The 27822-nt window shown below is 40.6% G+C and overlaps 1 long non-coding RNA gene across 1 annotated transcript in view; it reads left to right on the top strand.

Annotated features, from left to right (window-relative positions):
* Positions 1-27822, top strand: part of LOC129348940 (uncharacterized) — a 138146-nt gene that overhangs the window by 76388 nt on the left and 33936 nt on the right. The window contains exon 3 of the long non-coding RNA XR_008601707.1: positions 16033-16130. This is a non-coding gene — a long non-coding RNA (uncharacterized LOC129348940). The remainder of the gene's footprint in view (positions 1-16032; positions 16131-27822) is intronic.

Below are 27822 nucleotides of genomic sequence, written 5' to 3'. Positions count from 1 at the left end.
TATGTGTATGTGTTTTGGGACGGCGTCAAGGCCAGTTCATGTGCCATTAAAGTCTAAGCGTCTCAATATTTAGGGGATCTTCCTCTTGCGGACAGTAAGACGAGTACATTAATATTAAGACTCAGTGACAGTGAAATGAAGGTTAACATAAAAATAAAGATTACTATGGCTTCTGTGTGAAACCACTATAAAGGACAAGGTCACTCACTGACTTATGACCAGTTTTACTTTGCATTGTAATGATAGATCTGTAGCGCGTGCATTTGGTGGTAGGGATGTGTCACCTGCAAGCACAAAAATATAGAAACTCTTGCTTGTGTACAGTGTGTTGATGGGATACAAGGAGATTTAGTAGGTATTTAAAAGTTTTCCACATACTCTGGGTAAAATTCAAGAGGCCCTCATACTTTTTGTTGGTGCCATATTTTTGTATATCTCATGTAAAAACACAACTTAAACAGCATTCGTGTTCATCAAATCTGTTTTTTTTTAAACTTAGGATTGGGTACCTGAGGTCAATTCTTCTTTTTCCTATAAATGTCTATATGTCTCAAACTGGATAAGCATTATAAGGCAGCACGATTTCCTCAGATTTGTACTGATCTTTGCTTATTCTCATATCAGTTTTATGCTGTACCTAGACAAATAAATCACAGTGGACTTTGGAGAAAAACATGTTTATAATAATCAAAGCAAGGTATTAAAAATGTATTGTTTTAGTGTCAGTATTGTTGTCACCATAATCAGGACAACACAAATAATGAAATGTCTATCGTAATCACAACTTTGACTTCCCACAATTAAATATACACGATCGGTTTTGGCATTGATGTTTAAAATGCACGGTCCGTTCATAGAAAATTCTATGAAACTTGATCTGAACCTCGGTCTTATGTTAGAATACCTTATTTTAATATTTTCAAAGTCAATTTTAGTTACACTCGTGTCTGAGTTGTGTGCACTGCAGTGGCTAAGTGGGAGACTAGAGGCTTCTCTGTGTGCAGCCATCCAGCTATCATGTACCATCGTCTGCACAAGAGGTGTTTAGGTAACATCACTAAATTGTAATGTCCACAATAAGGACCTGTTCAGCAAATTAATCATTTTAGGTATAGTTTTATTGATACGATGCCTCTAAGACCGGCACTGATTTCAGATGAAGAAGAAATGTATTTTAAGTCTGTGAGCCTCAAAACTATCAGCCGGTTTCAAAGACATGCCGTCTTCACAGAATTGCTGAAATTACCGCTCTTACCAGAGCCAAAGACTGTAAAAACTGAGTCAATCATTGGTTTTTTTAACACTCTGATTGTGTTTGAGCTACTCATCTGTGATATGGTGTTCTGTCAGGAATATTAATCTGACATGAGCTTTATTCTACATGTCTCATTTTAAATTTGCCTTAAATAAACTGTCCACTACTCAGATTCTGTTAAAAAAAAAAGCCAAAGACTTTGCTTCCATCACTGCAACTGTAAAGTCATCAGTGAATCAGCTGTGACCAACAGTCATGTGACAAATATTTATATTTTTGGATGAACTCAGCTGAACCGCGGGCTGTGTTTACACAAAACAGACGGGAAGTATGTAAAGTATGTAATCAAATGAACGATTTAAATAGTAAAATATCTATAATATGTAGTCACCATTTTTACACTAGTGTTGGAAACATGGGGACATTTGGAAAAAGTTGTTCATGTTCATTTCTTTCTTTCTTTTTGTTACGTTTTGTAAAACAAGTAATGAAAGAAATTCAACTCTCATTTTTAAAATTATTTTGTCGGCAACTTTGTTATACTGCAGAAAACACTTTTGAATTCGCTCTGATTCTAGACCCGGTTAAGTTGTTTCCATAGTGGTGCAGGACTTTATAGTTCTGTGAAAAGTGAGCCCGCAGTGAATTAAAATGCGATGAAGTTTTACTTTCATGCAAAGATTTGTACATTAGTAGGAATGCAACATAACATGAAAGCAGTGTCCTATTTATTGATATATAAACATCCAATACAAATGTTTGTCCCGAAACCAAATGAATAATTGTGACGAATAACTGTGATCTCAAAATTTAACAAAACAATTGTGACGTTTTCATGTCTAAATTTGCATGTTTTTTGGTTGCTCAGAGCGTATTTGAACTTATTGTCTGCTGTGCAACACTGTGAGAAGTGCTGAAAAACACACAAATACAGGATGTTGAGTGAATACGGACATACAGATGTGAAATGGGTCAAGCAGAACAGACACTCAGGGCAGAGAGTAAAAAAGGCAAGAGGACGGACTGAAGCTTTAAGTGATAGTGAAACTTGAGCATATCTGCCACTAAAATGTTCCAAGTGGAACGGTGCTGCAGTAATGCACGATATCAAGCAAAAAGAAGAGAAGGAAACTGTCGTGTACGTATCTCGCCGATTCTCATCCTTGCACTGTCTCCCATCCATTGTCCTTTCATATGGTTCGTCTATCAGTGTCCAAACTGCCCACAGCAGAGAAGAAAAAAGGGGCGTTCGGGGTGGAGTGGAGGGGCTGAGGCGCTCTTGCGTACGAGAGAGAGGAGAGAATGATAGCCATTCTGCTTTTATTATCTCGAATGTATCAACTTAATCACAGCTCCATTCTCCCCCAGTCCTCCCCTGGGCTCAGCGGAAGACACTGAAAGAAAATTGGAAAAGTATAGCCGGGCTGGAGGTAGGGACGAGTGGAGATGGACAGAACAGGGGGATGGGGGGACGTACAAAGAGTAACTACCATAAAGAGAGGGGCAGAGAGACACAGAGGAGGGAGAGGAGGAGATAGAGGGAGAAGAAGGAAGGAGATAAACCTGTTAATTTTTCATGGCCAGCCGGTCATAATCACAGTGTTCGGTGCCCTTAGAGCCTTTAGAGTTGGCCAATTTGGCTGTGTGCATACGCATGTGTGTGTGTGAGAAGGAGGAGGAGATGAATCGAGCTTCATTACAAGGACCCAACACCCCACCAACACCCCCACCCCAACCCCTCACACTCCCCTGTGTCCCTGCCTCACTGCCCAAAGTTATAATAGTCACTATCATAAAGACACATTACCCCCTGATAGGAGACCGAACCATCTTAAGGCTATAAAAACACTCAAACTTCATTTATTTGCCATATATGGCCACAGATAGAGCTAATGAACTAACGGGAAAGTGTCAGAGCAATCAAAAAGAATCCCGGATAAAGTTTTTTGAAGTCACCAATTTGAAAATTATTTGACCACTAGCACAGGGGGGTTTGTGTGAGAGCCAGAAGATACTGCCCCACAAAGATGACAGGATAGCTTCTCGGCAGCTTCGGAATTCTTCTTAATCTTTCCTTCTCCTGCTAAATGGATATTTTGGGTGCAAATAAAGCAAATCCACTGAGTGCTTACAGCGGTGTGTGTCTGAGATGAAAGATATGCCCTGTAGAGTGGCACAGTGTCCATGACATAAAATACCTGGCACTGTATAAACAAGCCTGTTCTAGAAAATGAGCTCACTGCTGCACACAAACACTGTGCAAGTTAATAATGACCATAATCACCCATCTTCAGCACACAAAGATACACACAAACACGGTTTGGCAGCACATGGCCATGTAAGGGGAAAACCACTGTGTGTGTTTACACTAAAACACCGCTTGTCTGAGTGGCTTTAGAGCTCAGGCAGAGCGGTCAGCCTTTTTAACAAGCCTTTAAAAAACAGGCAAACACACACACACATACACACATGCACACACTCACAGCCTTCCTGTCCTCTTCTTCTATTTCCTCTGTGAAGAGTGCTCTGTATACTCTCATTTGTCCGATTACTTTGAAATTTGGCGGTGCTAGGGGTAATCCATTTATTTTTTGGGCCTATTAGTACAGTATGACTCATCACCTGTATGCTTTGCTACAAACTGTGTATATCCCAAAACAGCACATGTAAAAGAGCATGTGGAGTGTTTGTTATGTCAGTGACACTAAGCCGAGGCTGCTGTTGACTTTGGTCCCGTCCTCTGCCTTTCTCTTTCATAGCGTGTCTTCATTACAAGCACTTGCCTCTTTTTTCTTCCTCTGGAGGGAGTGTGTGTCTGTGTGTGTGTGTGTGTGTGTATTTGCATGCTTTTGAGTGCAGTGTGTATCTGCAGGTCAGAAAGGCAGCATTTGTTCTGTGAAGGCCCATAAACATCTGCGATCCCTTTTAAGGGATTGTTTAGATTGACGAAACGGGAAAATAAACGTTCTCAAGGAGGCCGGTGCTCTTTACTGACAGAGGGATCTCGGCTACCAGCGCAAAATGTGTGTGTGTGTGTGTGTGTGTGTGTGTGTAGGTGTCTATTTATATGAATTAAACCAAAAATGACATGTTCTTTATTTGGGTTCTGTTTTGATGATCAGATGGGTCTTTTACTTGAACCCGCCGTGACCTCTCTTCTTCTTCCTATTCATTGTCCCGCTCCCTGCTAATCCACTCACCACCTCAGCACATGAAAACTCCTAAGCAGCTCACACTTTCTCCTCGTATTTTTCTTTCCTAAAAGCATGTGTGTTGTTTCTCCCCCACCCCCACCAGCTCATATGCACGATAACTCCCTTTTCCTCCACACCAGCAGAAACTTCTCCCCGGGACTTTGCTTCTTTTTTCTCTCTTTTTTTTTAAATATATATAACACTCCTTCTTATGCCAAGGAGTTGTTGTGTCTGGACTGCAAGCAACATGTGGAATATATCAAAACTCTCTCTGCCTGCTCGGCCTCTCGCTAGCCCACGTGCACGCACACACACATACCTGCACACAGATCTGGTAGAGCAGCGCTGGCCTGCTTTGAGAACGTCCAGCGCGAGGAAGTGGGGTGTCTGTCCAGTCGTGATTTAGGTCAGAGGGAAGCAGGGATGGGAGGCTTCTCTGCTCTCTGTTTATTTGAAGCAGGAGCCATTACTGCTGTCTCTGGGCCGTATTTATACACAGACACAGAACAGACGCTGGCCTGATACAACTGGACTGTGCGCATGTTTCTGTCTGTGTGAGAGTCGGAAAAGAAAAGGCCATGCATATTATGTGACTCGAGAGGGAGATGTGTGTCTGTGTACAATGCACAGTAAAAATAAACTCCTGTGATTTGTGGTCGGGGCCTAATAGAGGAAAGGCCGGCTGCTTTTAGCGGGAACAGTGCGCGGCGGCTGGGCCTCAGCGTGGCAACATTAGGAGTCTACGGGGAATTCTGGCCTCGCTCCAGTCCGGGTCCCAACATACTTGATTCACCTAATGAAAGACATCTAATCACAGAACTGGGGTAAAATAAGCAAGCAAGTCCATCTGCTGCGTGGAGTTAAAGGGTTTGCAGCAGTAAATGAAAAGTGTGTGTGTTCCGTGATTGTGAAGCGGCAGCCTGGTTGTGTAGAATCAGTGTGGTGTGAACTAGTCCCATGGCATCTATTGCCTGTCTGCCATTACTGCAGGGTTGCCACAGCTTGTAAAAGCCTCGTTAACACAAAGACCTGCTCACATGTTAATTGGCTAATTGACTAATTAATTTTTGCATAAAGGCATGCACGGGGAGGAAAGCTAGCTAATTGAAAGTGACTATAGGTTTAATTACGTGAAGAAAGGGTGAGAAGGAAGGAGCTGTGAAGGTGGACGCCCAAACACTGCATTTGTCTAATATGCTTTCTGTCTCACACTTATAGCCATTTTTCCTCACTCTGATCTTCACATCTCGTGTCATTTGTCTGTGTTTGTTGCTCTTATGCTGCCAAACAATTAACTTTCAATGGAAAAGGCAAGCAAGTCACCCACTCAAAACTTTAATATGAGTGTTTCCGTATTTGAGAGAGAAATACTGAGACAGAAAAAGGGGTTGCAGTGAGTGACAGTCACGACAAATAAAAGCTAAAAGCGTTAAACGAAGATGCTTCTTATTTACATGAGCAGCAGTTGTGCATTTTCCTTGTGTGTTGTTGAGAATTAATTTAGTCTGAATGACACAAACCACATCAGTCAGCTAACCATCTCTGGACTCTGAGTTGCAGCGAGGCATCAGTGTGATCATGCATTCACATCAACAGTAATCTAAGTCCAATTATTGAACAGTATGTAAAACTGACACACACAACTAGACGGAGACAGAGGGATGTACGACTGAACGAATGTCTGTTAATTCAATTCCTACCCAGCGCTCACTAAAACAGCACCACAAATTAAATCGGCCAGGAGAGCAGGCGGCTAACAAAGGAAATTAACAATGATGCTGTCTCTGTATTAGGGCATATGGATTCGCTGCATGTTTGCTGCGTGTGTGTAGCCGCAGCCTCGCGCCTCTGTACGCAGAGAGAGGGGGGAAAGGCCAGTTTTAATCAAGAAATCCATTCCACTTTTCTAACCCCTCTTCGCTCCACCCCCTCCTCCCTCCATGGCAGGCTTGTGTGGAAACAGAAGTGCTAAATTACCCTGGAGCAGTCAGACAAAAACATCTTGTTGGGTTCTAAATTGCTTTGCATGCATGTTAATTGGACAGAAATCCCTGCAGTGTATTTGGGTTTGTGTGAGCATTTGTGTTTGACTCTGTGAGTGTGTTGTTCTGTACTGTATCTGTATATGTACAGAATATGCAGGGGTGTATGTGCAGTGTGTGTGTGTGTGTGTGTGTGTGTGTGTGTGTGTGTGTGTGTGTGTGTGTGTGTGTGTGTGTGTGTGTGTGTTGAGCAAGACCGGTGAGCTATTATAGCTGCAACGGCTTGCAGAGATTTGGAGGTTATCTGTTTTTGTTGGTTAATTGTGAAGCTGATAGTATCGAGGGTCTGGGCCAATTCAAGTGGGCTTTCAGCCAAATTACCTCAGTAATCGTCTGTGTTCAAGTCCCTGGATGCTCTCACCAAGACAGAGCCTGGGAAGCCCTGAAGTTCAGTGGAGAGGGGCAGATCTGACCCCAGCTTTAGACAGCTTACAGTATAATTGAAATGATATTTTTTTTTCAACACCATTATTGGATTGCTGACAAGATTTCACCCAAAATTCCATTTGTGGTCAATTTATCCTGTTTGTTTTCAATTAATGTGGGCAGCTAATGAACTCAGAAGGGATCTTAGCCAAATGATCAGAATTTCCTGCATGTTCCTCTGTTATCTTTGAAGCAGTAGGCTTTGAAATTGGAGCATGAAATTGTTTGAAAGTAGGAAAGGAATTCACTTGGATGGAGTGCACAAACACCAACTCCAATAAATGCAAAGGGGGACACTGAATTTGTAAATGTACTTTTCGTTTGCTATGACTTGAAATTTAGTTGACTGTGACTGAAGATTATTTCAAACTGTAACTAGTTTATGTGGCACAGACATGAAGGCCTAATGAAATACGATGTACTGTTATCAGAATTTTTTCCATGTTTATTTAATTAATGCAAAAGTGGAGCATACTGCATACAAACAGTTTGGTGGGTGCAGCCTCTTAAGAGTCTAGCCTCTATCTGCTGTCCTCTCTCTCTTTCTCTGAGATAAATCAGCACAGAACTGTCCTTGTCAAACTATAAAATATTTCAATCACTCAATGGGTTTAGAAAGTACATTAACAGAATGTGGTGGATGTCTTGAAGCTGTGTGGGTTTTTTTATATGGAATTTTGAGAATGCGGTAGATAAAGGCCTCAAATGATTCTCAACTTGACTCTTATTATTCATTGAACAATGAAGCTTTATAGACCTCAGATCTGACAGAAAAAAAGGATTGAACATAACCTTGACAGATGATCCTTTATAGTCCCCGTGACCCCTCCGACTGCACACTATTTAGTTTTTCCTTTTATCTTCTTTTCTTATACTGTTTACAAAGGGTCGCAGTTACTGTTCATTAGATGTGGGCAGATTGATCCAGATATCGATAATATCGATACCAGTGTTGGCATTGATATCAGCGCAGTGAGATCGATACTTTAGTATCAGTTTTTCTCCTGTATGTCTGCACTGCTGCAGTTTCATCAAACAGACGACCTGGCTGTCTGTGTCAGAGCTCCTCCTGTCATAGAACAGAACAGCACATTAGGGCCATTTCTCAGTATGCCTACTTCAACAAACTTACATTCTTGGTATTAAGAAACGGCCTTGGCTCCTCCTCCCTGTTGTCTTTGGATGTTGAACCATCACGTGACTCAGCAGCACCAGACAAGCAAGCAGGCTCAGCTAGCTACATCATGTATCATAGTGGTGGAAAGTATAACTTTAATTTCCTCCATATCTCTGTCAGTCTGTTCCTCCCCGATATGTAAAATGAGCTGTTTAGCTGTTGTGCATTCCTCAACCAAAACTGAGGAAAGAGGAGGCAGAGAGGGAGAAGTCCTACTGAGACACACCTGATGATCCAACTGCAAGCAGGAAGATACCAAACCAGTGAACCAGTTACAAAGACTAGTGCTGTTGCACGGCTACAAAATTAAATAATCATTAATCACAATCATGATTTTTAGCTGCTAACCACTATCCAAAAACAATTGACTGTGGCCTTTAAAATTAAAAATGCGCTCTGCTCTTAAAAGACGTTACACACTTATGTACGGTGTTTTCTTCGCTTATAGAAAACAACACGTGGATAAAATCAGCCACTTTCATCTTGGAATAATCTGAAATGAGGGCACTTTATCTCGCTCTATTCAAAGTAAACCTAGATTCTTCCTCCTGACCCACAGAAAACCTGCCCAGGAATTAGTCTGATTCTTAGACCCTGTGAGCATTTACAACCCCATCTTCATTCCAGATCTGGACCATATCCACCACCTAACCTCTGTTCTAAACTTACCGACTACTGATGAAGTTAGTTTGGAGTATCGGTACCGGCGTTACTGGCCCTGTATTTGTTTGGTATCGGATCAATACCAAATCTTGTAGAATCACACACCAGTGTTCATTCTCTGGTTACGCAAGATGTCAAAATATTCTATTTCTGCATCAAACTTAGATTTTTCAATTGACATCCTCTTGACCTTCTTAACTGCACAAACTTGCAACTTGTGCTCGTCTTTTTTACGTTTTGTGTAAGGGTGAGATACAGAGATAGAAAGGTGCTGGTGTCAAAACAACAACAAAGCAGAATTCAAGCAGCATCAAAAAGGTGACACCACTGTTGCGACCTCTTACTTAACCGAAAATTAGAGTTGGAGTACATAAAGTGGAATAAAAAACCCTGCACATCAAGGTTTATCCTTTTTAGCCACCAGTGGGCTTGCAGGACTGATATTCTTCCATTAACTTCTTCACACGAAGAATATGTTGTCAACATTGTTTCCAAAGTGTTCATGGCAGGACTCCAGACCACAAATCCTCAGACAGTGACCTCATATTTGACCTCCTGACCCTCAACCACACACACACAGTTCACACACATATCGCACACACAGCTTTTCAGTGCACTTCTTCTCTTCTGGCCTCTTTTCTTTGAATTTCTCCTATGATTCTTCTCCGTTTGTCCCAACATCTCCCTCTGTGCACTGCTGAGTGTTTCTGTGTGTGTGTGTGTGTGTGTGTGTGTGTGTGTGTGTGTGTGTGTGTGTGTGTGTGTGTGTGTGTGTGTGTGTGTGTGTGAGAAACAGAGATATGCAGCCCCACACCTCCTGCTGACAAGTGAGACAAGATGTCACTGTTTTTAGCTGCCATTTAGTTTTCTGCCATTTCACTTTGCTGCCGAAGGTTGAAGGAATATTCTGCTGAACAGTCAAACAAAATATGCAAAAAAAAGAGACAAACACACGCAACGCAGAGAGAAGCTGTGAACATAAACACTTAACCCTGGAAAGATTCAATGATGCCAGATAAAAGAGTGATTTGTGTTCTGCTAAGGGGAAAATGAGTAATCCTATCATTCAGCGTGACATGCAACACAACACGCCGCATCAGTCACAGACACACACGCGCACACACGACACTAAACACTGCCTATCAGGATGATAAAAGCATGCCTCACCCACACAATAAAGCGTTTGATTTTTCTATTTTCCGTGTCATTCATTTTCTCTTTATGCTGTTGTAAACCTCCTTCGTTCCCTCTCTCTCTCTCTCTCTCTCTCTCTTTCTCCCGGCGGCGTTGCTCCTGACACAACAGCACATGTTTGTGTATTCATGTAAATATCTCATCTAATCTCTCTAAATATATTTATGAGATTTAATACCTTTGTACTGTAATACTATGCATGCTGAGCATTGGGATTTTTTTTTTTTACACTCTCATGAAGACAAGAACACGCACATATCCTCATACAGACACACACATCCACATGCAACTTGCATTGGGTGCATACCAATCCCTTGGTCTTTCTTTCTTCCTGCCGGGGCATTAATTCCGGCCCATATTTCCATCTGATTATGGTCCGGTTATACCCGCAACTAATTGAACATTAAATATAAAGAAAGTTAATGAAAATGTCCTTTATCCCCTCCAAACTAGGCCTGAGAACGCATCTATTAACTGAAATTAATCTGGCCCTGGTATGTGTTGCAGGAGAGACGATATATGCATAGTTTGCTGCCAGGGCGGTGGCCAGGCCAAAATTTAAAAAGAGGTCCACAAGCATAAGGAGAACATTTTTATGTTACAGTTTTACATTTGTACTGTTTTTGGCCTTTTTTTCTGAAAAAAAAAAAAGGTTTCAGACATGTAATTTTCTGGAATATGGTGAAATTTGATGATTGTCAATCACAATGCAACCTACAAAAAAACAAGCTTCTAGGACAAATAATTAAGAATATTTGAAGGAAAAAAAGTTTATTTGATATAATAAGTGACTGCAATGCAAGTCTGCTCTCCCATAGCGTTTCTTCAAATTCTCTCCTGGGATACTTGTTCTGGTCTCCTGTAGATTTGTTCAGTAATAGACAAACTTTCTCCTCCTCAGACATGCCTGAGCCACTTTTCTTCATCTTTTAATGCACCAGGTCAGCCCTGTCTATATCAGAGCTTGTGTTAACTATTCTTTCTCCTCTCCCTCTGCTTCTTGTCCTCTATTTCTCGCTTCACACTTCACTCAGTGACACAGCAGGTCTCTTGGTGTAAAAGTTGATTTTGCGTTCTTGATTCTTGTTTTCAGTAAAAATGAAGATAAAAATCAATAAGACTGAACAAGAAAGCTTAGATTGAAAAGGCTAAATTTGGTTGTGGTCTGAAAAGAAGTAGCTCCTCTCGCATTAGTTGTGGTATTGAAAATGTTTTTTATATTGGTACATAAGGGTGGGATTCATACAAAGTGATAAAAGTTCTGATGTAATACCAAGCATGCCAGTAGAAAACTAATTATTTTTAATATCATCACATTTTATTTTAGATAGGTAGGTACAAAGTAATTTCAATAGGTTAATGTTTTTATCACAGTTGTTTGCATTAAAACTAACATTGCACATAAATGTTGCACTGAAAAGGAAATGTAAAGGAAAAAGAAAAAATATTTTAAAAAGGGATAAGATTCAGGAAGTTGGGGTGTGGAAAAATACATTAAAATAATAACTGCCCTTTTCCAATATTGAAGTATAGTTTGTAGTCTCAATTTTACATGGGATTATATGTGTTCATTGAAATTTTAATATTTAATGAAGGATACTTACAGGTGTAAAAACAGTGAAAATACCTGTAAACATGACTGAATAATGCAATTATCCAAATAATCAGGCTTAATACTGCAGTGAGGTTTCATTATTTTTAAGTTTTTACTATATTATTTCATGTGAAAAGATTTTGTAAATAATGTGAAAATATTGTTAACTATAAATTCAGTTTCTAATTGCAACAATCTATTCCTTTTCCATTAAAAAAATGTATGTATTTCACAGGCCTTTAATGTTTAAAAAAAGCCTTTAAATTTATTGATTTACCTTGTAAAAAAAATTGTGGAACCACTGTTATTAAACAATTATTTCTGATTATAATTACAACAATAAACTTTTAGAGCATATCAAGCATAATTAACTAACTTTATATAGGAATTTTAGATATTTAAGTTGCGTAGCTTAAATTTTTTGTGTTATTTTACAATAAATAAAACCGGATAAACAAATGTAAAATAGACGGGAAATATTCTGTAAATTTCATTGGCTTTTTTTTGACTGTCTGCATTTACATTAACTGATACAATGTAATGGAGTTTGCTTGTATTCTAACAGACTGCTGTGTGCCAAAAATATGAATAAACATCCCTTCTGTCTGACCACCAACTGACTTTTAAGGCTTTTTGACTCAATCAAGTAAAACCAGTAGGATAATTCTGTCTTGTGAGCAAAGATGTTCCTGTTGTTGGCGTGAACTGACATTAGCTAACCAATCTTAGCTCGCTAACCTGGGGCCCTTTAAGTTCACTGATGTGGTAATCTATAGTCATTGCACAAAATGTTCCTCCTTGTTGGTAGGCTCTCATTCTTATTTCTTACAACTATCAGATGTGGCAAAACATGGTGGTTTATCGCTGACAAGTAAAGTAGGGTAGAGCCTACAGAGAACTTGCTCAGATTTTTTGACTGTTCTCCCAAACATAACAATGTTAAAGCACTTTCATTCACACTGTAAAATCATATTCATTAACACATATAGTGCGCTGGGCTGTTCACTGCTCTCTTAGCCGAATTATGGTCCTTCTGTCTGTGCAGGGCAGCTAAATAACAAAAGAAGCGTTGTTCTTCTTCTGAGTTCTCTGGCAAACCATTCCAAGAGCTTCATATCTGCCTAAAAAAATGTGAGGCTGATGTCTTGGCTTTTAGCTTGGACGCTGCTGCCCTGGGGTTCTCCTCTTACTGCTGTTGGACCATATTTGGACCACCAGCACCCTCCTGTCACTGGTTTGGATGGAAAACACTGAGTACAGCGTGGACCACAGCCTCTTCTGTTTTATTCCCACACAAAGATTGTTTTAATGAGCAGGTGTCAGAAACTGAAGCTCGGACATACAGCACAGACAAGTCCAAAACTTTAACTTGATTAATCTACCATTTGGAATTCTATTAAATTTGAAATGGTGAAAAAAAAAATCCATTTTAGCAATTGTGTGTAACTAACTAAAATGCATTGGCAGCCATTCATGTGGCTCTGCTTCGAATTGTCTTGTTTTCTAATGGGCTTGTTATTTTTACTCCTTCTGCGCTTTTCTTTTCACACGAGCTTCCTGTGCGAGTGGCTCTAACAGAGGCAAAGACACCCACTGTGAGAGCAGCCGACAGACAGACTGATGCAAGAAAAAGGAGGAAACAATGAATGGATGGATGCTTTCATTCTGATGAAAGGAATAAATGCTAAGGCATTTATTTTGTCTATTATCCCTCTAAAAAGCCCTCTCCATTCCTGGCTCCCCTCCCCTTGCTCCCCCAGGCCCCTCATATTAGCATCTCTTCTGGACAGCGAGGGGTTAACTAACCCGTTTAAGGGGAACCACAGAAAACAATACTTGGACCCCAAAAAGACAATGGCTGTGCCTTTCTCCTCCGTATTTGTAATTTAACATCAAAAGGCTCCTCTCCCAGCGACCTCTGAGAGCCAGCGTCTCTTTAATGAAGCGCCCCACCCCCCTTAATCACATTCAAATTGGTTAGTGTTCAGAAAATAGAAATATGTATTAGATAGCAATAAATTTTCATCATTGGCTAAGCCTGCTTCTTAATTGTCCTGTCCCAAGGCTTGGGAATTTCATTGTTCGTTAGGTGCTTAAGTCCCCCATCTCATTCAGTCTCTCTGACATTACTGCTGAGGGCTCTAATGCCCAACTAATTTGAATGGGGATTTACATGATAGAGCAGGGAGCATTAAAATGTGGAGGGAAGGGAAAAAAGGAAAAAAGGAAAAAGGGGGAAACGGCTTCTTTCACTTCAAAAGTCACTTTGTTCAAAGTCAAATGACAGTGTTTAAAGATGCTCTATCTCTCTCTCCTCAGGATTTTGGACAGCAGTGCCAAGTTTAATGGTTCGTTATCTTAGCCCCTCTCTGTCTTCCTCATTCTCCTTACCTCTTTTTCTCCTTCTGCCGCCAACCATACGCTTTTGTTTAGTGGCACCATACTGCTTCAGAATATACATTGTTTTTGAATGATTTTAAATTGCAAAACACTTCTAGTCATTTTTCATGATTTTTTTCCCTCATATTTCTGTTTCTCTGCATGTCACTCAGTAGTATGCCATCAGGGTTTTAAGAACCTTATTGAATAGGCAAGAATGTCCATATTTGTGCGCACACATGAGTACAAAGTAAGTGTGTGTGTACATGTGTGTATTCAGTGTAGTTGTGATATTAGGTTTGGCCCATTGCTATTACTTTCACTTCAATCTGCCATGTAACTCATTCCGCCCAGTGTTTCTGGCTGGCGGCTTTTCTCTCTGTGAGAGAAAAAATGTCTGGAATTGTTTTCTGTTTGTTCTGGAGGTATTTTGGATCAGAGGTAGATTGTGTGCATCTGTTTGTGTTCCTCCAAGTATGTCTATTTTGGATCAGTGTGAAATAGAAGCTGTGGTGATAAAGAGAATCAGATGTTTTCTGATGTGCACCGTTGGACTGTGTGTGTGTGTGTGTGTGTCTGGCAGAGCAGACATATAAATGTCCATAAGGCAGACACAAGGCAAACACTTTGCATGGGGTGAATTAGAATTTTGGCGGTGTAATATCTTGTGCACACATTCATGCTCGTGTCTGACTGTGTGTACACATTTTAGACGTGAGTGTGTTGAACGTGCATGCAAGCATGTGGATTTCATATTGTGGTGTGTGTGCTTTCATATGCTGCCCACCTGTTGTTAGTAGCCAAACTATCCACAGCTTCTACTAACTGATAGAGATTCTTTTGTGCATCTAGCATTATGGTGAATATTCAATGAGAAAAGCTCAATTATGACACACACAGTGTCATAGCCAACTGTTTACCCTGCGCTAATTATTATTTGCTGCTTTTTAGATTACAAACAGTGACAATCTCCACCTCCGTTTCCCCATAATTAGTGCGGTTGGTTTGACCCACGTGTCACCAGAGATGAAAGGAGGTTGCAGAGGGTCAAAACTAATGAGAGAAAGGGGTCGACCTTAGACATAGACTCAACCTGGGGCAAAGAGGGCATCATCATACAAAACAAACAATACCACACAGGAGAGGAGCTTTAAAAAATGTGAGAAATTACTCATTTCATACCTTTCTACAATGGCAATGACAGTGTGCCGGATTCTTAAGACTTAGAAAAAGAAAGAAAAAAAAGCAGAGAAGCACTGAAGGTAAATCAATACTGGTGAGAGTCATTGAGGAACTTGGTGGGAAAATATTTTCAATTGAATTCTGTACAGTATCCAACCGTCATATGTGTTTTATTGTTCAGCTTGTTATCCATGGATATCGAGCTAAATGTCTCACCGTCTAAAGATCTGAGTCAGAAAGTGAAGGGTTAACTCTGATAATCACCTGTATTGATCTGTGTGTGTTAGAGGAAAAACTGCTGGTTCCAACGCAGCCAACCATGAATGGTTATTGATTCTATCATAAAGACCGGCTGTCTCCTGAGTCTATGGCTCTTTAGGTAATCACCGATGCCTGCTTTTTTCCCCCTTTTCTGGCACTCTGACAAGTTCCTGTCTTACACCTGTCCTCCTTACCAGACCTTTGCCATGTTTTAAACTCACCGCACCTCAGCGGATACACACCTTAAAATTTACAGTGTGTCCCATTTGCTTACTTTTGTCCAAGGCTGAATCTGGGCCACATCTCCTCTGGTGATCTCATCTTCTCCCCACTTCATTCACTTCTCACAACTGCCTAAATATTCATCCCACAGAAATGATATTTCATAAAGCTTCATTGTGCTCATACAGACAGACAAGCAAGCAGACAGACAGGTGACAAATGAGGAAGCACATACTAATCAGGCTTATGATGCTAGTGGGCTAATAGAGCCGTGTGCCCTGCTTAGTCCGCTGCTGTAAATGATTAGCCTGGCTCAGGCTGAGCTGTATTAGCCTGCCGGCCTTTACTGATAGCTCCTGGCTCCCAACTTTATCACAGTGATAAAGCCCCGCTAGAGCTTGCATTAGAAACAATCGACCAATCTCCTCTGGTTTTGTGTCTAGGTGGGAAGAGTGGCAAATATGTCTCTACGCTGGGAACTGAAGGAGGATGCTCTCCCACGATGCCTGATCCTGATAACTGGGACGAGAATTTAAGGAAGGTGAGAAATGTTGCCTGTGACTCTGAAAATGTCAGAAAACAGTGCAAATTAAAAGAATAGGTCTTCCACATGTGGTTCCCTTTTTGTACATAATCATCTAGGTTGAACCTAGCGCAACAGTCCAAACATCATCTGAGACTCCGAATTAGATCAAACCAAGGTTTAAATCACCATCACTGACTGAATTTAGTCTTAAATTTTTATGAATATAGATTAATAATTGTTGAGTGTCTGTGTGGCCATATCCAGCAGCGCCCCTGATGACCTCTCCCTGAAGTGGAGAGTAATTATTTTGAGCATTTATTCACCAATGTCACACCGCCGACACCCACTCATCACCCTTGGACACACAAACACTGACACACATGCAAGCACATACACACACATCTCAGCTCTTGGACTCGCATGCAAACGGGAAGCAAGGTATATTTTTAATTTGTGCTGGTTGCAGAAATGTGGGTGTGATACTCTTTGCGTGCCAGTGTGGAAGCAAAAATCACTCAGGGAACACACACAGGCTTATACAAATAATGCACACATGCCCAACCACACACACACACACACACACACACACACACACACACACACACACACACCGTGCCTTCATACACAACACGCACACACACAAAGACAGACAAATGAGGCCTTAGTGAAATAGCTCGTGGGTTTTCTGCTATGGTCATGATTTCCTTCAGGGCTGTGAAAACACTATGCATATGGAGTCCATCTCCTCTATGGCTTAGCGCTGAGACGAACACACACACACACACACACACACACACACACACACACACACACACACACACACACACACACACACAGCGCCAACATGTGTACACTCACACAAGTAAGAATATTCTCTTCCTTGCACTTTGGGCTGCTAGTGTGAAGTTTTCTGGCTTCATACAGACAAAAATTCTTTAGTGCACATAAAAGCAGACAATGAATTACTGAAGGGAATTATGCCATAAGCAGAAACTCCATTAAATGAGGATTTCTACACAGAGGCCAGTGTATGTGTATGCATGTTTCTCATATCAATTTGTGGTGTGAGTAAGAAGTTTTTAAAGTGAGTTAACAGCGGAAGGTATTCTGGCACCGCAGAAAAATCAATAAGAACAGTTGTTTTTTCATCAGACCGGCTGTCTATTGAATTACCACAGCTCTGCTAACAGGTTATCAATTCAGGGCAACATGTGTGTGTGTGTGTGTGTGTCTGTGTGTGTGCGCGCGCGTCTGTGTATATATTCATTAACATCCTTATCTCAAAACAGGCACATAGAAACTCCACCCAGCTGTGTGTCTCGGTCTCTCTCTGTGCTCTGACTGGGTCGGGGTGTTGAAGTATTGACCAGTTGCCAGGGGATAGGAGCTATTGATTGTGACTTATCCAGCTGTTTATATTTGAACCCTGGGTTTAACCTCCATCGATCGACACACACCTCGCAGTCTGCAAGGTGCTCAACTCTGCTTTCCACTAATGGGGCTAAATGCTTGTACAACAGTGTGTGTGCGAATATGTTTTTGTGTGGCTCCACGCACAGCTTGTCCTGTGCAGCCTTTCTGTTAGGAAGGGAAAAAAGGGCTGTATTTAAATAAAAAGCTTTGTTTGGTTGCTTTTTATCAGGTGATGTATGTTGGTGTGTTGCACAAACACGTGCCCATTCACTGCGGCATTCATTTCACTCTCCCCTGAAGGAAACCATAAAAACTCCGTATTCAGAATATCACTAATCAAACCAGACTAACATTTTTATATTGAGTCTTCTTCAGTCTATTGTTGCCATCACAACTTTTTAAGGTCTCAGAGGTCACTTGATTTAATTTGAATATTTTCCTGGCATATTTAATAATTGGCTTAATAACATGCTTGTTAGTCAGTGACCAACACTCACTAACTTTGCCTTGACTCTCTCAAGATGTCACCGTCGTAGATTACATACACACATACAGACTTGCACTCACTCCCACAGCTATGCTGATACAATGAAGCTGATCTTTATTTTTTGTTTTCACTCAGAAGGGGAAGGTTAAGTTTTATGCACTCTTCTTCCACTATTTGTTAAACCGTCAATAGATTCTTCTAAAGGTCTTTCTGCTGCAGTCAGTTTTCCATTTCTCTCCATTTCACTCCAGCGTGGCCCTCACACCAGCGACCCAACCTGAGCTGGTTCAAATAAGCAATTATTATGTGTGAATGTATGTGTGTTCATGTTTGTCTGGGACTCAATGTCAGAATTTTTAGAAAAGGAATAAAAAAGAAAACTTTAGTTTAGGTGATACCTTCAGGTTGTGTGTGGCTGTGCACGCATGTGTGTATATGTGTGCACGCTGTCATATTGTCGTCTGTGTATGCCTGTCTCTGCCTGTCTCCCTCCCTCTCCATTTGAAGGGTTGTAATGAGTCATCAGGGAGAGCTGATGTGAATTATTAATATTCAATCATGATGCTGTTCATGAATTAACTGAAGCTGGAGGAGGAGGGGTCGACAGGAGGGAGTGTGAAGGAGAGAGAGAGATGGTGAAGATTGTACTTGAAATGTAGGAAGAGGTAAAGCACCAGGATATGGCACAGAAACACAGGGAGACTTTCATAGCAGGCAAAAGCCCAGAGAGTTGTCCAATGGGAGATTGCTTCTGAATGGTGCATACACAGTAGTTGCAGTGCTGCACTGATATACACATTGTTTTTAATTGAATTTGTTGTTGTGGAGAAAGAGAAATAAAGCAATGAGAATAACAAGGACACTTCAACATGACAGACTTGTTAAAAAAGAGACTTTTGTTATTGTTGTGTTTGTTATTTTGGGCTGCTGGCCAGACTAGCGGTACATTTTATTTAATTATGTACATTTAATTATTTTAGAGATCTAAATGCAACCTTTAAAAGTCTTCTCAGATAAGAATATTTTGTCTTAGAGGTGATAATATACTGTACATTTGCTCCAGGGGTGTCATGCAAAGACACATTCAAAAATCATGTGAAGAGCATTGCTAAACACTGTTCATTTGTAACAGCTGCATTCTTCTGTAACCAATGGAACTTTTAAAGTATGCTATAGTTGACTGCAGACATGCAGCATTCTGTAAAGGAAATGATTTGTATGGGTCAAGTACATGCTGTCCAATAGCAGATGATGCCCTGCTGAAAGGAAAGCAATGCAACCAAGAATGTGTGCACATGAAGCTGTGTATCTAAAGGCTCATGCAAGGCCACTGTTTGGAAAAGAAAAAGTTGGCAGATAAATGTTTCAAGTTTGGTAAACCTGAACAGTTTAGCAACCTTCTCAAATTCAAAGCCTGAGCTCACAGGCTGTCAGTCCACTACACTGAAAGTTGTTAATAGTTTTGCACTGTGCGCCTATTCAAATAATATTTCTGCATAAAGAGTCTACAGATAACCAGATACACTGAATAAATACCCAGTGTTAAGCAATCTGGCATTCATTAAAAAAAAATATGTGGCACAATGTGCAGAATTCATTGCTCTTGGGAAAACAGCAGTCCAACTACTGTTGTGTGTTAACCAAATAATGTGTGATATTTAGTGCAACTACTGTAACTGCAATTTCCTACCAAAAAGTTGAAATTCCGAGTAAGATTTATTGAAATTTTGAATGCAAGTTTACAATATGGACAAATAAATTTCAGACTGAATGAATTCTTACAGGCGAGTGAAAACTAATTCCACAAAAAATGAGGGATTTCAAAATTCCTCACCCTTGTGAAGTGATACAAAAGCATTGCTAGCACACTGAATGTTGAAACTTAAAGGGAGAAGATTATTTTGCAACTAAAACCGATCAGTAGGTGTATCGGCTGCATTGCTACTGACGTCGTATAAGCTGGAGAGAATAGGATACATTGTGTAGAGCTCACCTGGAAAGTGATCTTTAGTTGATAAATTCAATTTGTTTGTGATATTTGGCAGATAACTGCCACAACAGACATGCTTTCAAACTGATATTTCTACAAGGAGTCAACACAACCTCTCTTTTAAGACTGCAGCCTTGTGTGTCCCCAGGCGTCGCCTTGTATTGACATAAATACAGCTGTTCAGTGTAGTACACAGACACAAGATGTCAACTTTCATTCTCTGTAACTAGTACTTCATGGTGGAGCCCTGGGGTTATTGATATTCACAATCTAATCCTGTGTGTGTGTGCGTGCGTGTGTGTGTGTGTGTGTGTGTGTGTGTGTGTGTGTGTGTGTGTGTGTGTGTGTCTGATAGAAGACCCATAGTGCATTTAAACAGCTGTCAGTGAGGTTCGGTTTTGATGTGCGTATGTGTTCCGCTGTCATGCAGAGCTGGATTGAGTTTGCAGGTTATAGGTTATCAGATGCTCACAAAGACAAAACGCATGCACACACACTCGTGGACACACTCATATGGACATACACACACATCTTTGTGCTTGTAAACCTGACTTGACAGTTCTATCTCTGTGAGCAGACTCTCAGACTCTCGTTCTGTCGTCTCTCCTGGCCTCCCTGCATACCTTAACGTTTGTGTGTCCATTGTGTAGTTGGATATGAACGGTGGTGTCATTGTCATCACACCGACCATCATTCCACCTTACTGAGTAGGCTGCCAAATAGGAATAATTAAGATTTGTGACATTGTTTACTGCAATTATTGGTTAAATTTCCATGTCATTATTTACAGTGACTTTGTAATAACTTCTAATAACAAGCTTGCATCCCCTGTACCTCCATCAACTGTCTCCTTTTCACTCCAAGTGATGACCCAGTGGTCGACACTTTCAGCCACTTCTGCGTACAGTTTCAACCAGAAGCATACCACATGAAGAACTGAAACGGAAAAACAGGCTCACTGCACAAACCTGTCTAACATCTCAAACACTGATATTTTTTCTAACTGCCCTGTTTTGTGGCATTAACTGAGAACAATCTACACAACACATTTCCCCATTGTCATTTTAGTGCAATAATCGAACCAAAGATGCAATTTTTTCTGATAGTTCCATGGAAAACTGGAAAAGTTCGAGCTTCCTGTTGCATATTTTTATACCCTGACAATGTTTGACATATTTGGTATCTTTAAAAGATGGTATGTTGGGTAAAATTTAAATGAAGCTTCTTTTGGTTTGAACAAAGACTGGATTTATAATGATGGACTCAGAGAAAGGCCTGTAGAGCAAGAGAAGTTAGCATTTTTTTTTTATGAGAACGATCCATGGTCTTGGCAGAGACGCAGTGCCAAGTGGTTTGCTGTGCCTGGCACCCTCTACCTGGCCTAGGCAGGAATGAAACCTACAACTAACGCAGCTCTTAGCCTGCTCTTCGACTTCTACAGACGGGCCAAATAGGAACTCCAGAGAGGTGCTGACCCACACACACACCCTACAGACACAAATAAATTCACATTCATATGCAAGAATGACTTTTCTGCCTATATTCACTCCACAAACCAAACTCTAAACTAACCTTCCTCTTAACACTAAACTGAAATCCTAACCCTGAATTAATAAGGAGTGGCAAAATATCACTGTGAGGACAGTTGATCCTTATAAGTAAAGAAAAATAAACACAGTCAAACATTCAACACATGCACTCTGTTTCTCCTTTTTCACTCTTGCAGTTTCTCTCCTTTCTCTGAAGGTATGTTTCCAACCAAGTGTTTTAAGCGAATTTTAAGCGAATTTCCAAAAATTCTATCAACTAGTGCTATTTGAATATTCTCAAGAGGGTGTAACAAGGGCACATAATTAAAAGAGCACCAGAAGCTCTTCTGTACCTCTGGTACATCGGGGTATTTCATTGCTGCTTTCCACCTAATATGGCATTTATGTTCTTTTCATGAATTCATTTGTCTGCTCTGCCACTATTTTTATTTGTTACATTATTAGTTTTTGGAGGAGCTGGAGAGAATAAAATATAATAATATAAATAAAAGAAAAAAAATATCATTGTTTATCTGAAAAAGGTTTATCAGCCTTTTTTTTTTTGCATCTTTTGTTTTTGAATTCAGCATTTTTCATGTTAGCCAGGTGTAAAAACGTTTTTGGTGCACTTGAATAATTTCTTTCTGTAGATTACTTCAGGTATTCCATTAAAAGCTTCAATTGGAAGGGATGTTTTGAAGCTACTCTATATATTAAAAAAATCAGGTTTCAACTCCATATTCATGCAGTCTTTGTACAGTAGGTGTGCATTTTTGACAAAGTATGTGTATGTGCATGAATATAAGTGAGTGTGTGTGTCAGCGAGTGAGACAGGCCAGAGGTAGAATAGTAGAATGCAGTATTCAGGGCAGATTAAATGAGGGTTTTGTTCAGTTTGCTCCAGATGTTGAGTCTGTGTGTTTTATTTTTACATTCTTGGCCTGCAGCCCATATATATTTTGGATTGGGCAAGGAGTATATAATATCAGTGGAAAATGCTGCGGTCTGGTACCTTTTAAATAACATTTCCTCCTTTTTCTGCTGCTGTCCTGTTTTTCTTTCCATGTTGTCTTTTATTCGGGAATGAGCTTTGAGAGGTGATGTTTAGAAAAGTGCTGAAATGAGACTGGCTGCAGGGTTCAGGGAATCACTGGAGATCTCTCCACGCACACACACACACACACACACACACACACACACACACACTGAACACCTAGAAACCACACACACAAGCAGCTGCTGCCGCTAAATTCAACGTGTGGGCAAAGAGGAAGAAGTTAAGGTCTTAAATGATGAAGGTCAGGCGGGCAGTCCTGTGTCTTGGGGTGGCCCTCTTTAGGCGGTAGGGAGTGGGAGATGTAGTTGTACTAATATTTGGCTGGGTCCCCTTGGTCAGTGGAAGGAATTATACCAAAGGGGCTCAGGGACACACATTTTGGACTTTCCTTTCCTCTTTTTCTGATTTATTTCAGAACAAATCTGGGCTGAAGCGGGCTAAAATCTGCACTAGAGCAGTTAATGGAGTTGTAAAGCTGGGGTAGGCTCCAGGGAAATATAACCACAAGGCTTAAAAAGTTCTCTCTCCGTGTCAGTCTGTATGTGCACGTCTCTCTCTGTCCTGTGGTGGGCCCAATCCTGTTTAAAAACCCTCAGTTCAGTCAAAAGAAAAAGTTAGGTTCCTCACATCCAACCTTATGGTGGCAGTTAATCCTACATGTGTGCAGCAGCAGCACACTGTGTGGGGCTTGTATGAGATTGCATGATTACTGCACTTTCTTAGATTACTTAAATGTCTTCGAAGGTCAAAACCATTTTAGTATCTTTATTGTTTCTTGACATTGTCTTTACAATGATTTGTTTATAATATAATATTTGGTAGTTTTCTGTCCCCGTGCATTTAAATTATATTTTGGTTCCAAGTGTGGCACCTTTGCACAGATGGGAGGAGAGATTTAAACGTTTATTCAAATAAAGAAGCACATTCATTTTTGGCACTGTAGTGGAAAATGTGTTTTAAACTTTGTATTGAGACCAGACATCTTAATTTGTTACAGCGTCCATCTGCTTGAAGCAAATGTGCTACAATAATGGAATAAAAAAATACAAATAATGCAAATTGAAAATATTTAGTTATTTTGGGCCTCAGTTGATCTAAACTAATCTATAGGTTAGTGTAGTTAGTACACATTTAATGTTACATGATTCCAAACTGTATTATCTTACAGTAATTGAATTATTTCTGAGTCATGCATATTTACTTCTTGCTCTGAAGCAAAGTAAATATCGCTTTAGATTTACTATATACAGGCCTCAACTTAGAAGTCAGTAAACTTTTAATTACAGAGATTCCAATCTTTTTTTTTTCTCCCAGCATTTCACATGTCCATCTTTATTTATGATGACAATTCTGTTCATAATGGACAATATTACTGTTGTAAAAATCTATATAAAGATGTTCTGCCATTGTTCAGAGCTAATTTTTTTCAGTGGCTTTTTGCTTGTGGATTTGTGTTGCTCTGCATTTCTCTTTTTAAAAAGTTCTAGTGGATTCAAGTCAGGCGACATGCTTGTCCAGGTCATAGTTTTCACTTTCTTCCTTTTTAGAAACTCTTCTGTGATTCTAGCAATGAGCTTTGGATCACTGTCATGCTGGAATATTCCTCTTCTGCTAAACTTCTGCAGGCTTGGAGTCATCTAGTGAACCACAGGTGGAGATAGTGCCATCCATAAATGTCATCTTCCCAACAACTTTTTCATTCATGCAGCCCCACATCATCACACTCCTGCCTCTGTGCTTCACTGTCAGGACTATGCATTTACTGTGGTGGTCTTGACCAGGTTCATGTCAATTTTGCTAGACCCCATCTGACCCGAACAAATTTATTTCACCAGTTTATCTTTCATCTCACTGCTGCACATACTAAATGAACCAAAAGCAGGTGCAGTTGGAGACCTAATACTATGCATGAGTTTGTGCAGTTAAAACAGGGCCCAGAATATTCCATAGTACCTGATGAAAGGCAGAAGGATGGGAGAAGTTTGCCAGCCTGACAGTGTTCCTCTTAGTGTGGTACAGTCTCTCATTCAATGTTTCTCTTTCACTGGGTGCTGTGAAAGTAGGGACAACAGAGTTATCAAAATCGTGCAGTGGTTAAGCAATGACCAGCCCCCAAAATGAAAAGAGTGTATGAACCAGAGACGAAGGGGAACTCTCAACTTTCATGGTGTGGAGGGGGATGAATGAGTGTTGTTGAACGAGAGAAGGGAGAGGTGTCGCTGCACTCGTAACCTGGCCGAGACGGAGAGGGTTGGAGGGTGGTGGAGCAAAGGTCAGCAAAGAGAGGGGTGGAGGATGGAGGTGGGGGGTGTAGTGAAGGATGGGAGAGTGAGAGAGAGAGACAGCATCTGGATCCAGAGCTGTTCCCAGCCAAGTTACATTTGTTTAGTCTAAAAATGTGGAGTGTGGAGGGAGCAGAGGGGGAAGAAAAAAAATTAAGGCCAAGAGAATTAAAGCATTCAATAACAGAGAGAGGAAGGGGAGAGCAGGTATGAATGTGCGTGTGAGTGTGTTTATTCCTGCATGGCATGTCGTACAAGTACGGCATGCCTCCATGAGTTTGGAGAGGCGTTTTATTTTAGTCTGATCAGTGCTTTTTGGTTGTGATAGTCTTTACGTTCCCTGTGTCACTGCTAAGATCCAGAGCTGTAGTGATCACCTCTTGACGCAATTTGTTTAATCAGGCAGATTTCCCCATTTATAATGCTATCATCCAGGAAACTACTTTGGATGCTAAGAACAAAGATGATCATATCCAGATGGAGGGAACCGTTTTATTTCCAAAATAAATGGTTCTGACGAGGCTAAACGAAAGAAAACTGTCTGACTGCTGCTCTCACAGAGTCACTTTGTACTTGCATCCACATCACTTTTCCTGATGACTGTAATGCTGTCACAATCAATACCAATGATGGCGTAAAGTACACAAATAGGATTCGAGCTGTAGCAACAATCGTTTTATGTTTTAATAATGCATGTTTGCGTGTTTGTTTTTGTGTATCTAACAGCACTCACCTCCATCCTCCCCCTTTTGCACCAGATTCAGGCCTCAGGGGAGGTCAGCTCCTCTTGACCTCTGCGTTCCACAGCAAGGCACCTCTGCTCGGCCACACACACACACACACACACACACACACACACACACACACACACACACACACACAGTGTCCCACCTCATAAACACCCCACTGCCCAAACACTAACAACCTCGCTATAGGCAGACACATAAATTCCTCTCTATGGTGGAAAAAAAAACCTTTTTTTGAAACAACAGCGTACCGGGAAACATTTCTTGAGGCAAAGCAACAGTAAAGAGAAGGTGACAGAGGAACGTGCATCTGAAGTCATCCAGACAGAAGCCACTGTTTTTACCTATCAGGGTGTCCCAAAGCCTCCGTGCTGTTGGATGTACAGATAGAGCTTTGTTTAGCTGGAATTTAGTTTTGTGCTCCATGAGCATTCCCCGGCCCCTCACTCACTGACCTCTGGCCCCCAGATGCACACACACAAACACACACACACACACACAGTGATATGTGGGGATTTCTAAGTTTTACAGTATACAACGTTAGGCACAGTCAGACAGGACATTGTGCTGAGCTCAATGCCAGCTTTTATTCCCTGATGAGCCACTTCTGGGTATGTACATGTGAACAGTATATGTCTGTTTGCTTATATTTTAAGTACACACTGTATATATGTGTGCACACTGTATGTATGAGAGCCTGTAAGTGTAAATTAGAGTTTATGTGAAGGTTGACATGGTTAGTGGCAACAATTTATAGGTAATTGTATCTGGAGACCTATTGAACACACTAAAGTGACTTTTTTGTATTTTTTTTATGTCAATCTATGTGGCTCCATGACCTGTGACCCACTGTCTTGTCTGTGGCCTCATCAAAGAAAGACGAGAAAACAGGCATCCCTCTTGAGGACAGCAGCCATTCATCACTCCATCTTTGTCCCTTTTTAGAGCCTTCTGTCTGTCATGAGGAGAAATCAATGTCTTAAAAGGACAGAGGGAGACGCAAAGATACAGACACAAAGAGCACAGTCTCTCACACACTCTGCCATAACGAAGCACAAAGAGCGAGAATGTGTGCACAGTACTACTTCATGAGTTAGCTGTGAGGCTGTAGCCATTGTTTGTATTCAAAGTACTTGACCTTGTGATGAAAGAAATGAAACAATTTTGCAGAGCTGCATGTAGAACCTAAAAAGGGGCAGGTCTCATTGTCCCCACTGCAAGCTGTTTATGACTTGAGGATTTATTTTATTACCCCCCCACCCCCACCCTCCCACCCCAAAAAAAAAAAAAAAAAAAATTCTTCTGTGTTTCTATTAGCCAAGTTCATCTTTCTATTGCACTTTGCACCCAACAATGATAGAGCCAGACTGTGATTGTAAGTTAGGGACAGTTTTAGAAGGTGTAGCATTAATGCAGCTTTGGTAAAAGTCCTACAATTGCCTAAATACTAAACACTGACTATTGTTCTGTTTCACAATATTTAATTCATAGTGTGTCCTTGTCACTATAGTGCAATGAAGTGTGTTGGCTTTTGTTTCACTTATGAAGGATCAGTTACAGTTAACACTTGATATACAATACATATATTCATGAATGTAGGTTGTATAGTTGACAGTGTGTCATCAAAATGGACAAACTGGGGAATTCCATCAAAGTAATAACCAGCTGGATAATGTCCACTTTGTTGAAGGATAAATCTCTGCCAAACTCAAAAGAAAGTGAATTTGCTGTACATTTAGCTTCATGTTGGATGATGTGATGTAAATGATTTTAACAAAGTACATTTAACATTAGATACTATCTATTAGAGAAAAGGGTAAGCATTTACTGTATGAGGTAAAGGGAAAAATTTTGGATGAGTTATCAAACGGTAGAACAGCAAACGTATAAACAAATATATATTCGGAATTTAAGCTAAGCCAGTCTTTGGAGTATTTATGCACATTTGTTACCCTGAAAATCATAAATGTATTTGGTCGATGGTTTAATCACAGCAGTCAATCAGATGGTACTCAATCCACTGCTGAATGCCACAACCTAACACCATAGAAAATCAAGAATACAGTGGGCAGCCTTGTGTCACCACACTGAATACCTGCAAACAATAGCTGACATCAAAGAATCCTTTAACCTGGTTGACCCTCAAACAGAAGCATTTTTGAAGGGCTCTTCCTGCTCGCTTCTGTTTAGCCACGACTAAAGA

This window comes from Amphiprion ocellaris, chromosome 5, assembly GCF_022539595.1.
Source record: "Amphiprion ocellaris isolate individual 3 ecotype Okinawa chromosome 5, ASM2253959v1, whole genome shotgun sequence".
Lineage (NCBI taxonomy): Eukaryota > Metazoa > Chordata > Actinopteri > Pomacentridae > Amphiprion > Amphiprion ocellaris.
Note: the sequence above shows the minus strand (reverse complement) of the source record. Positions and strands in the feature narration are given on the sequence as shown.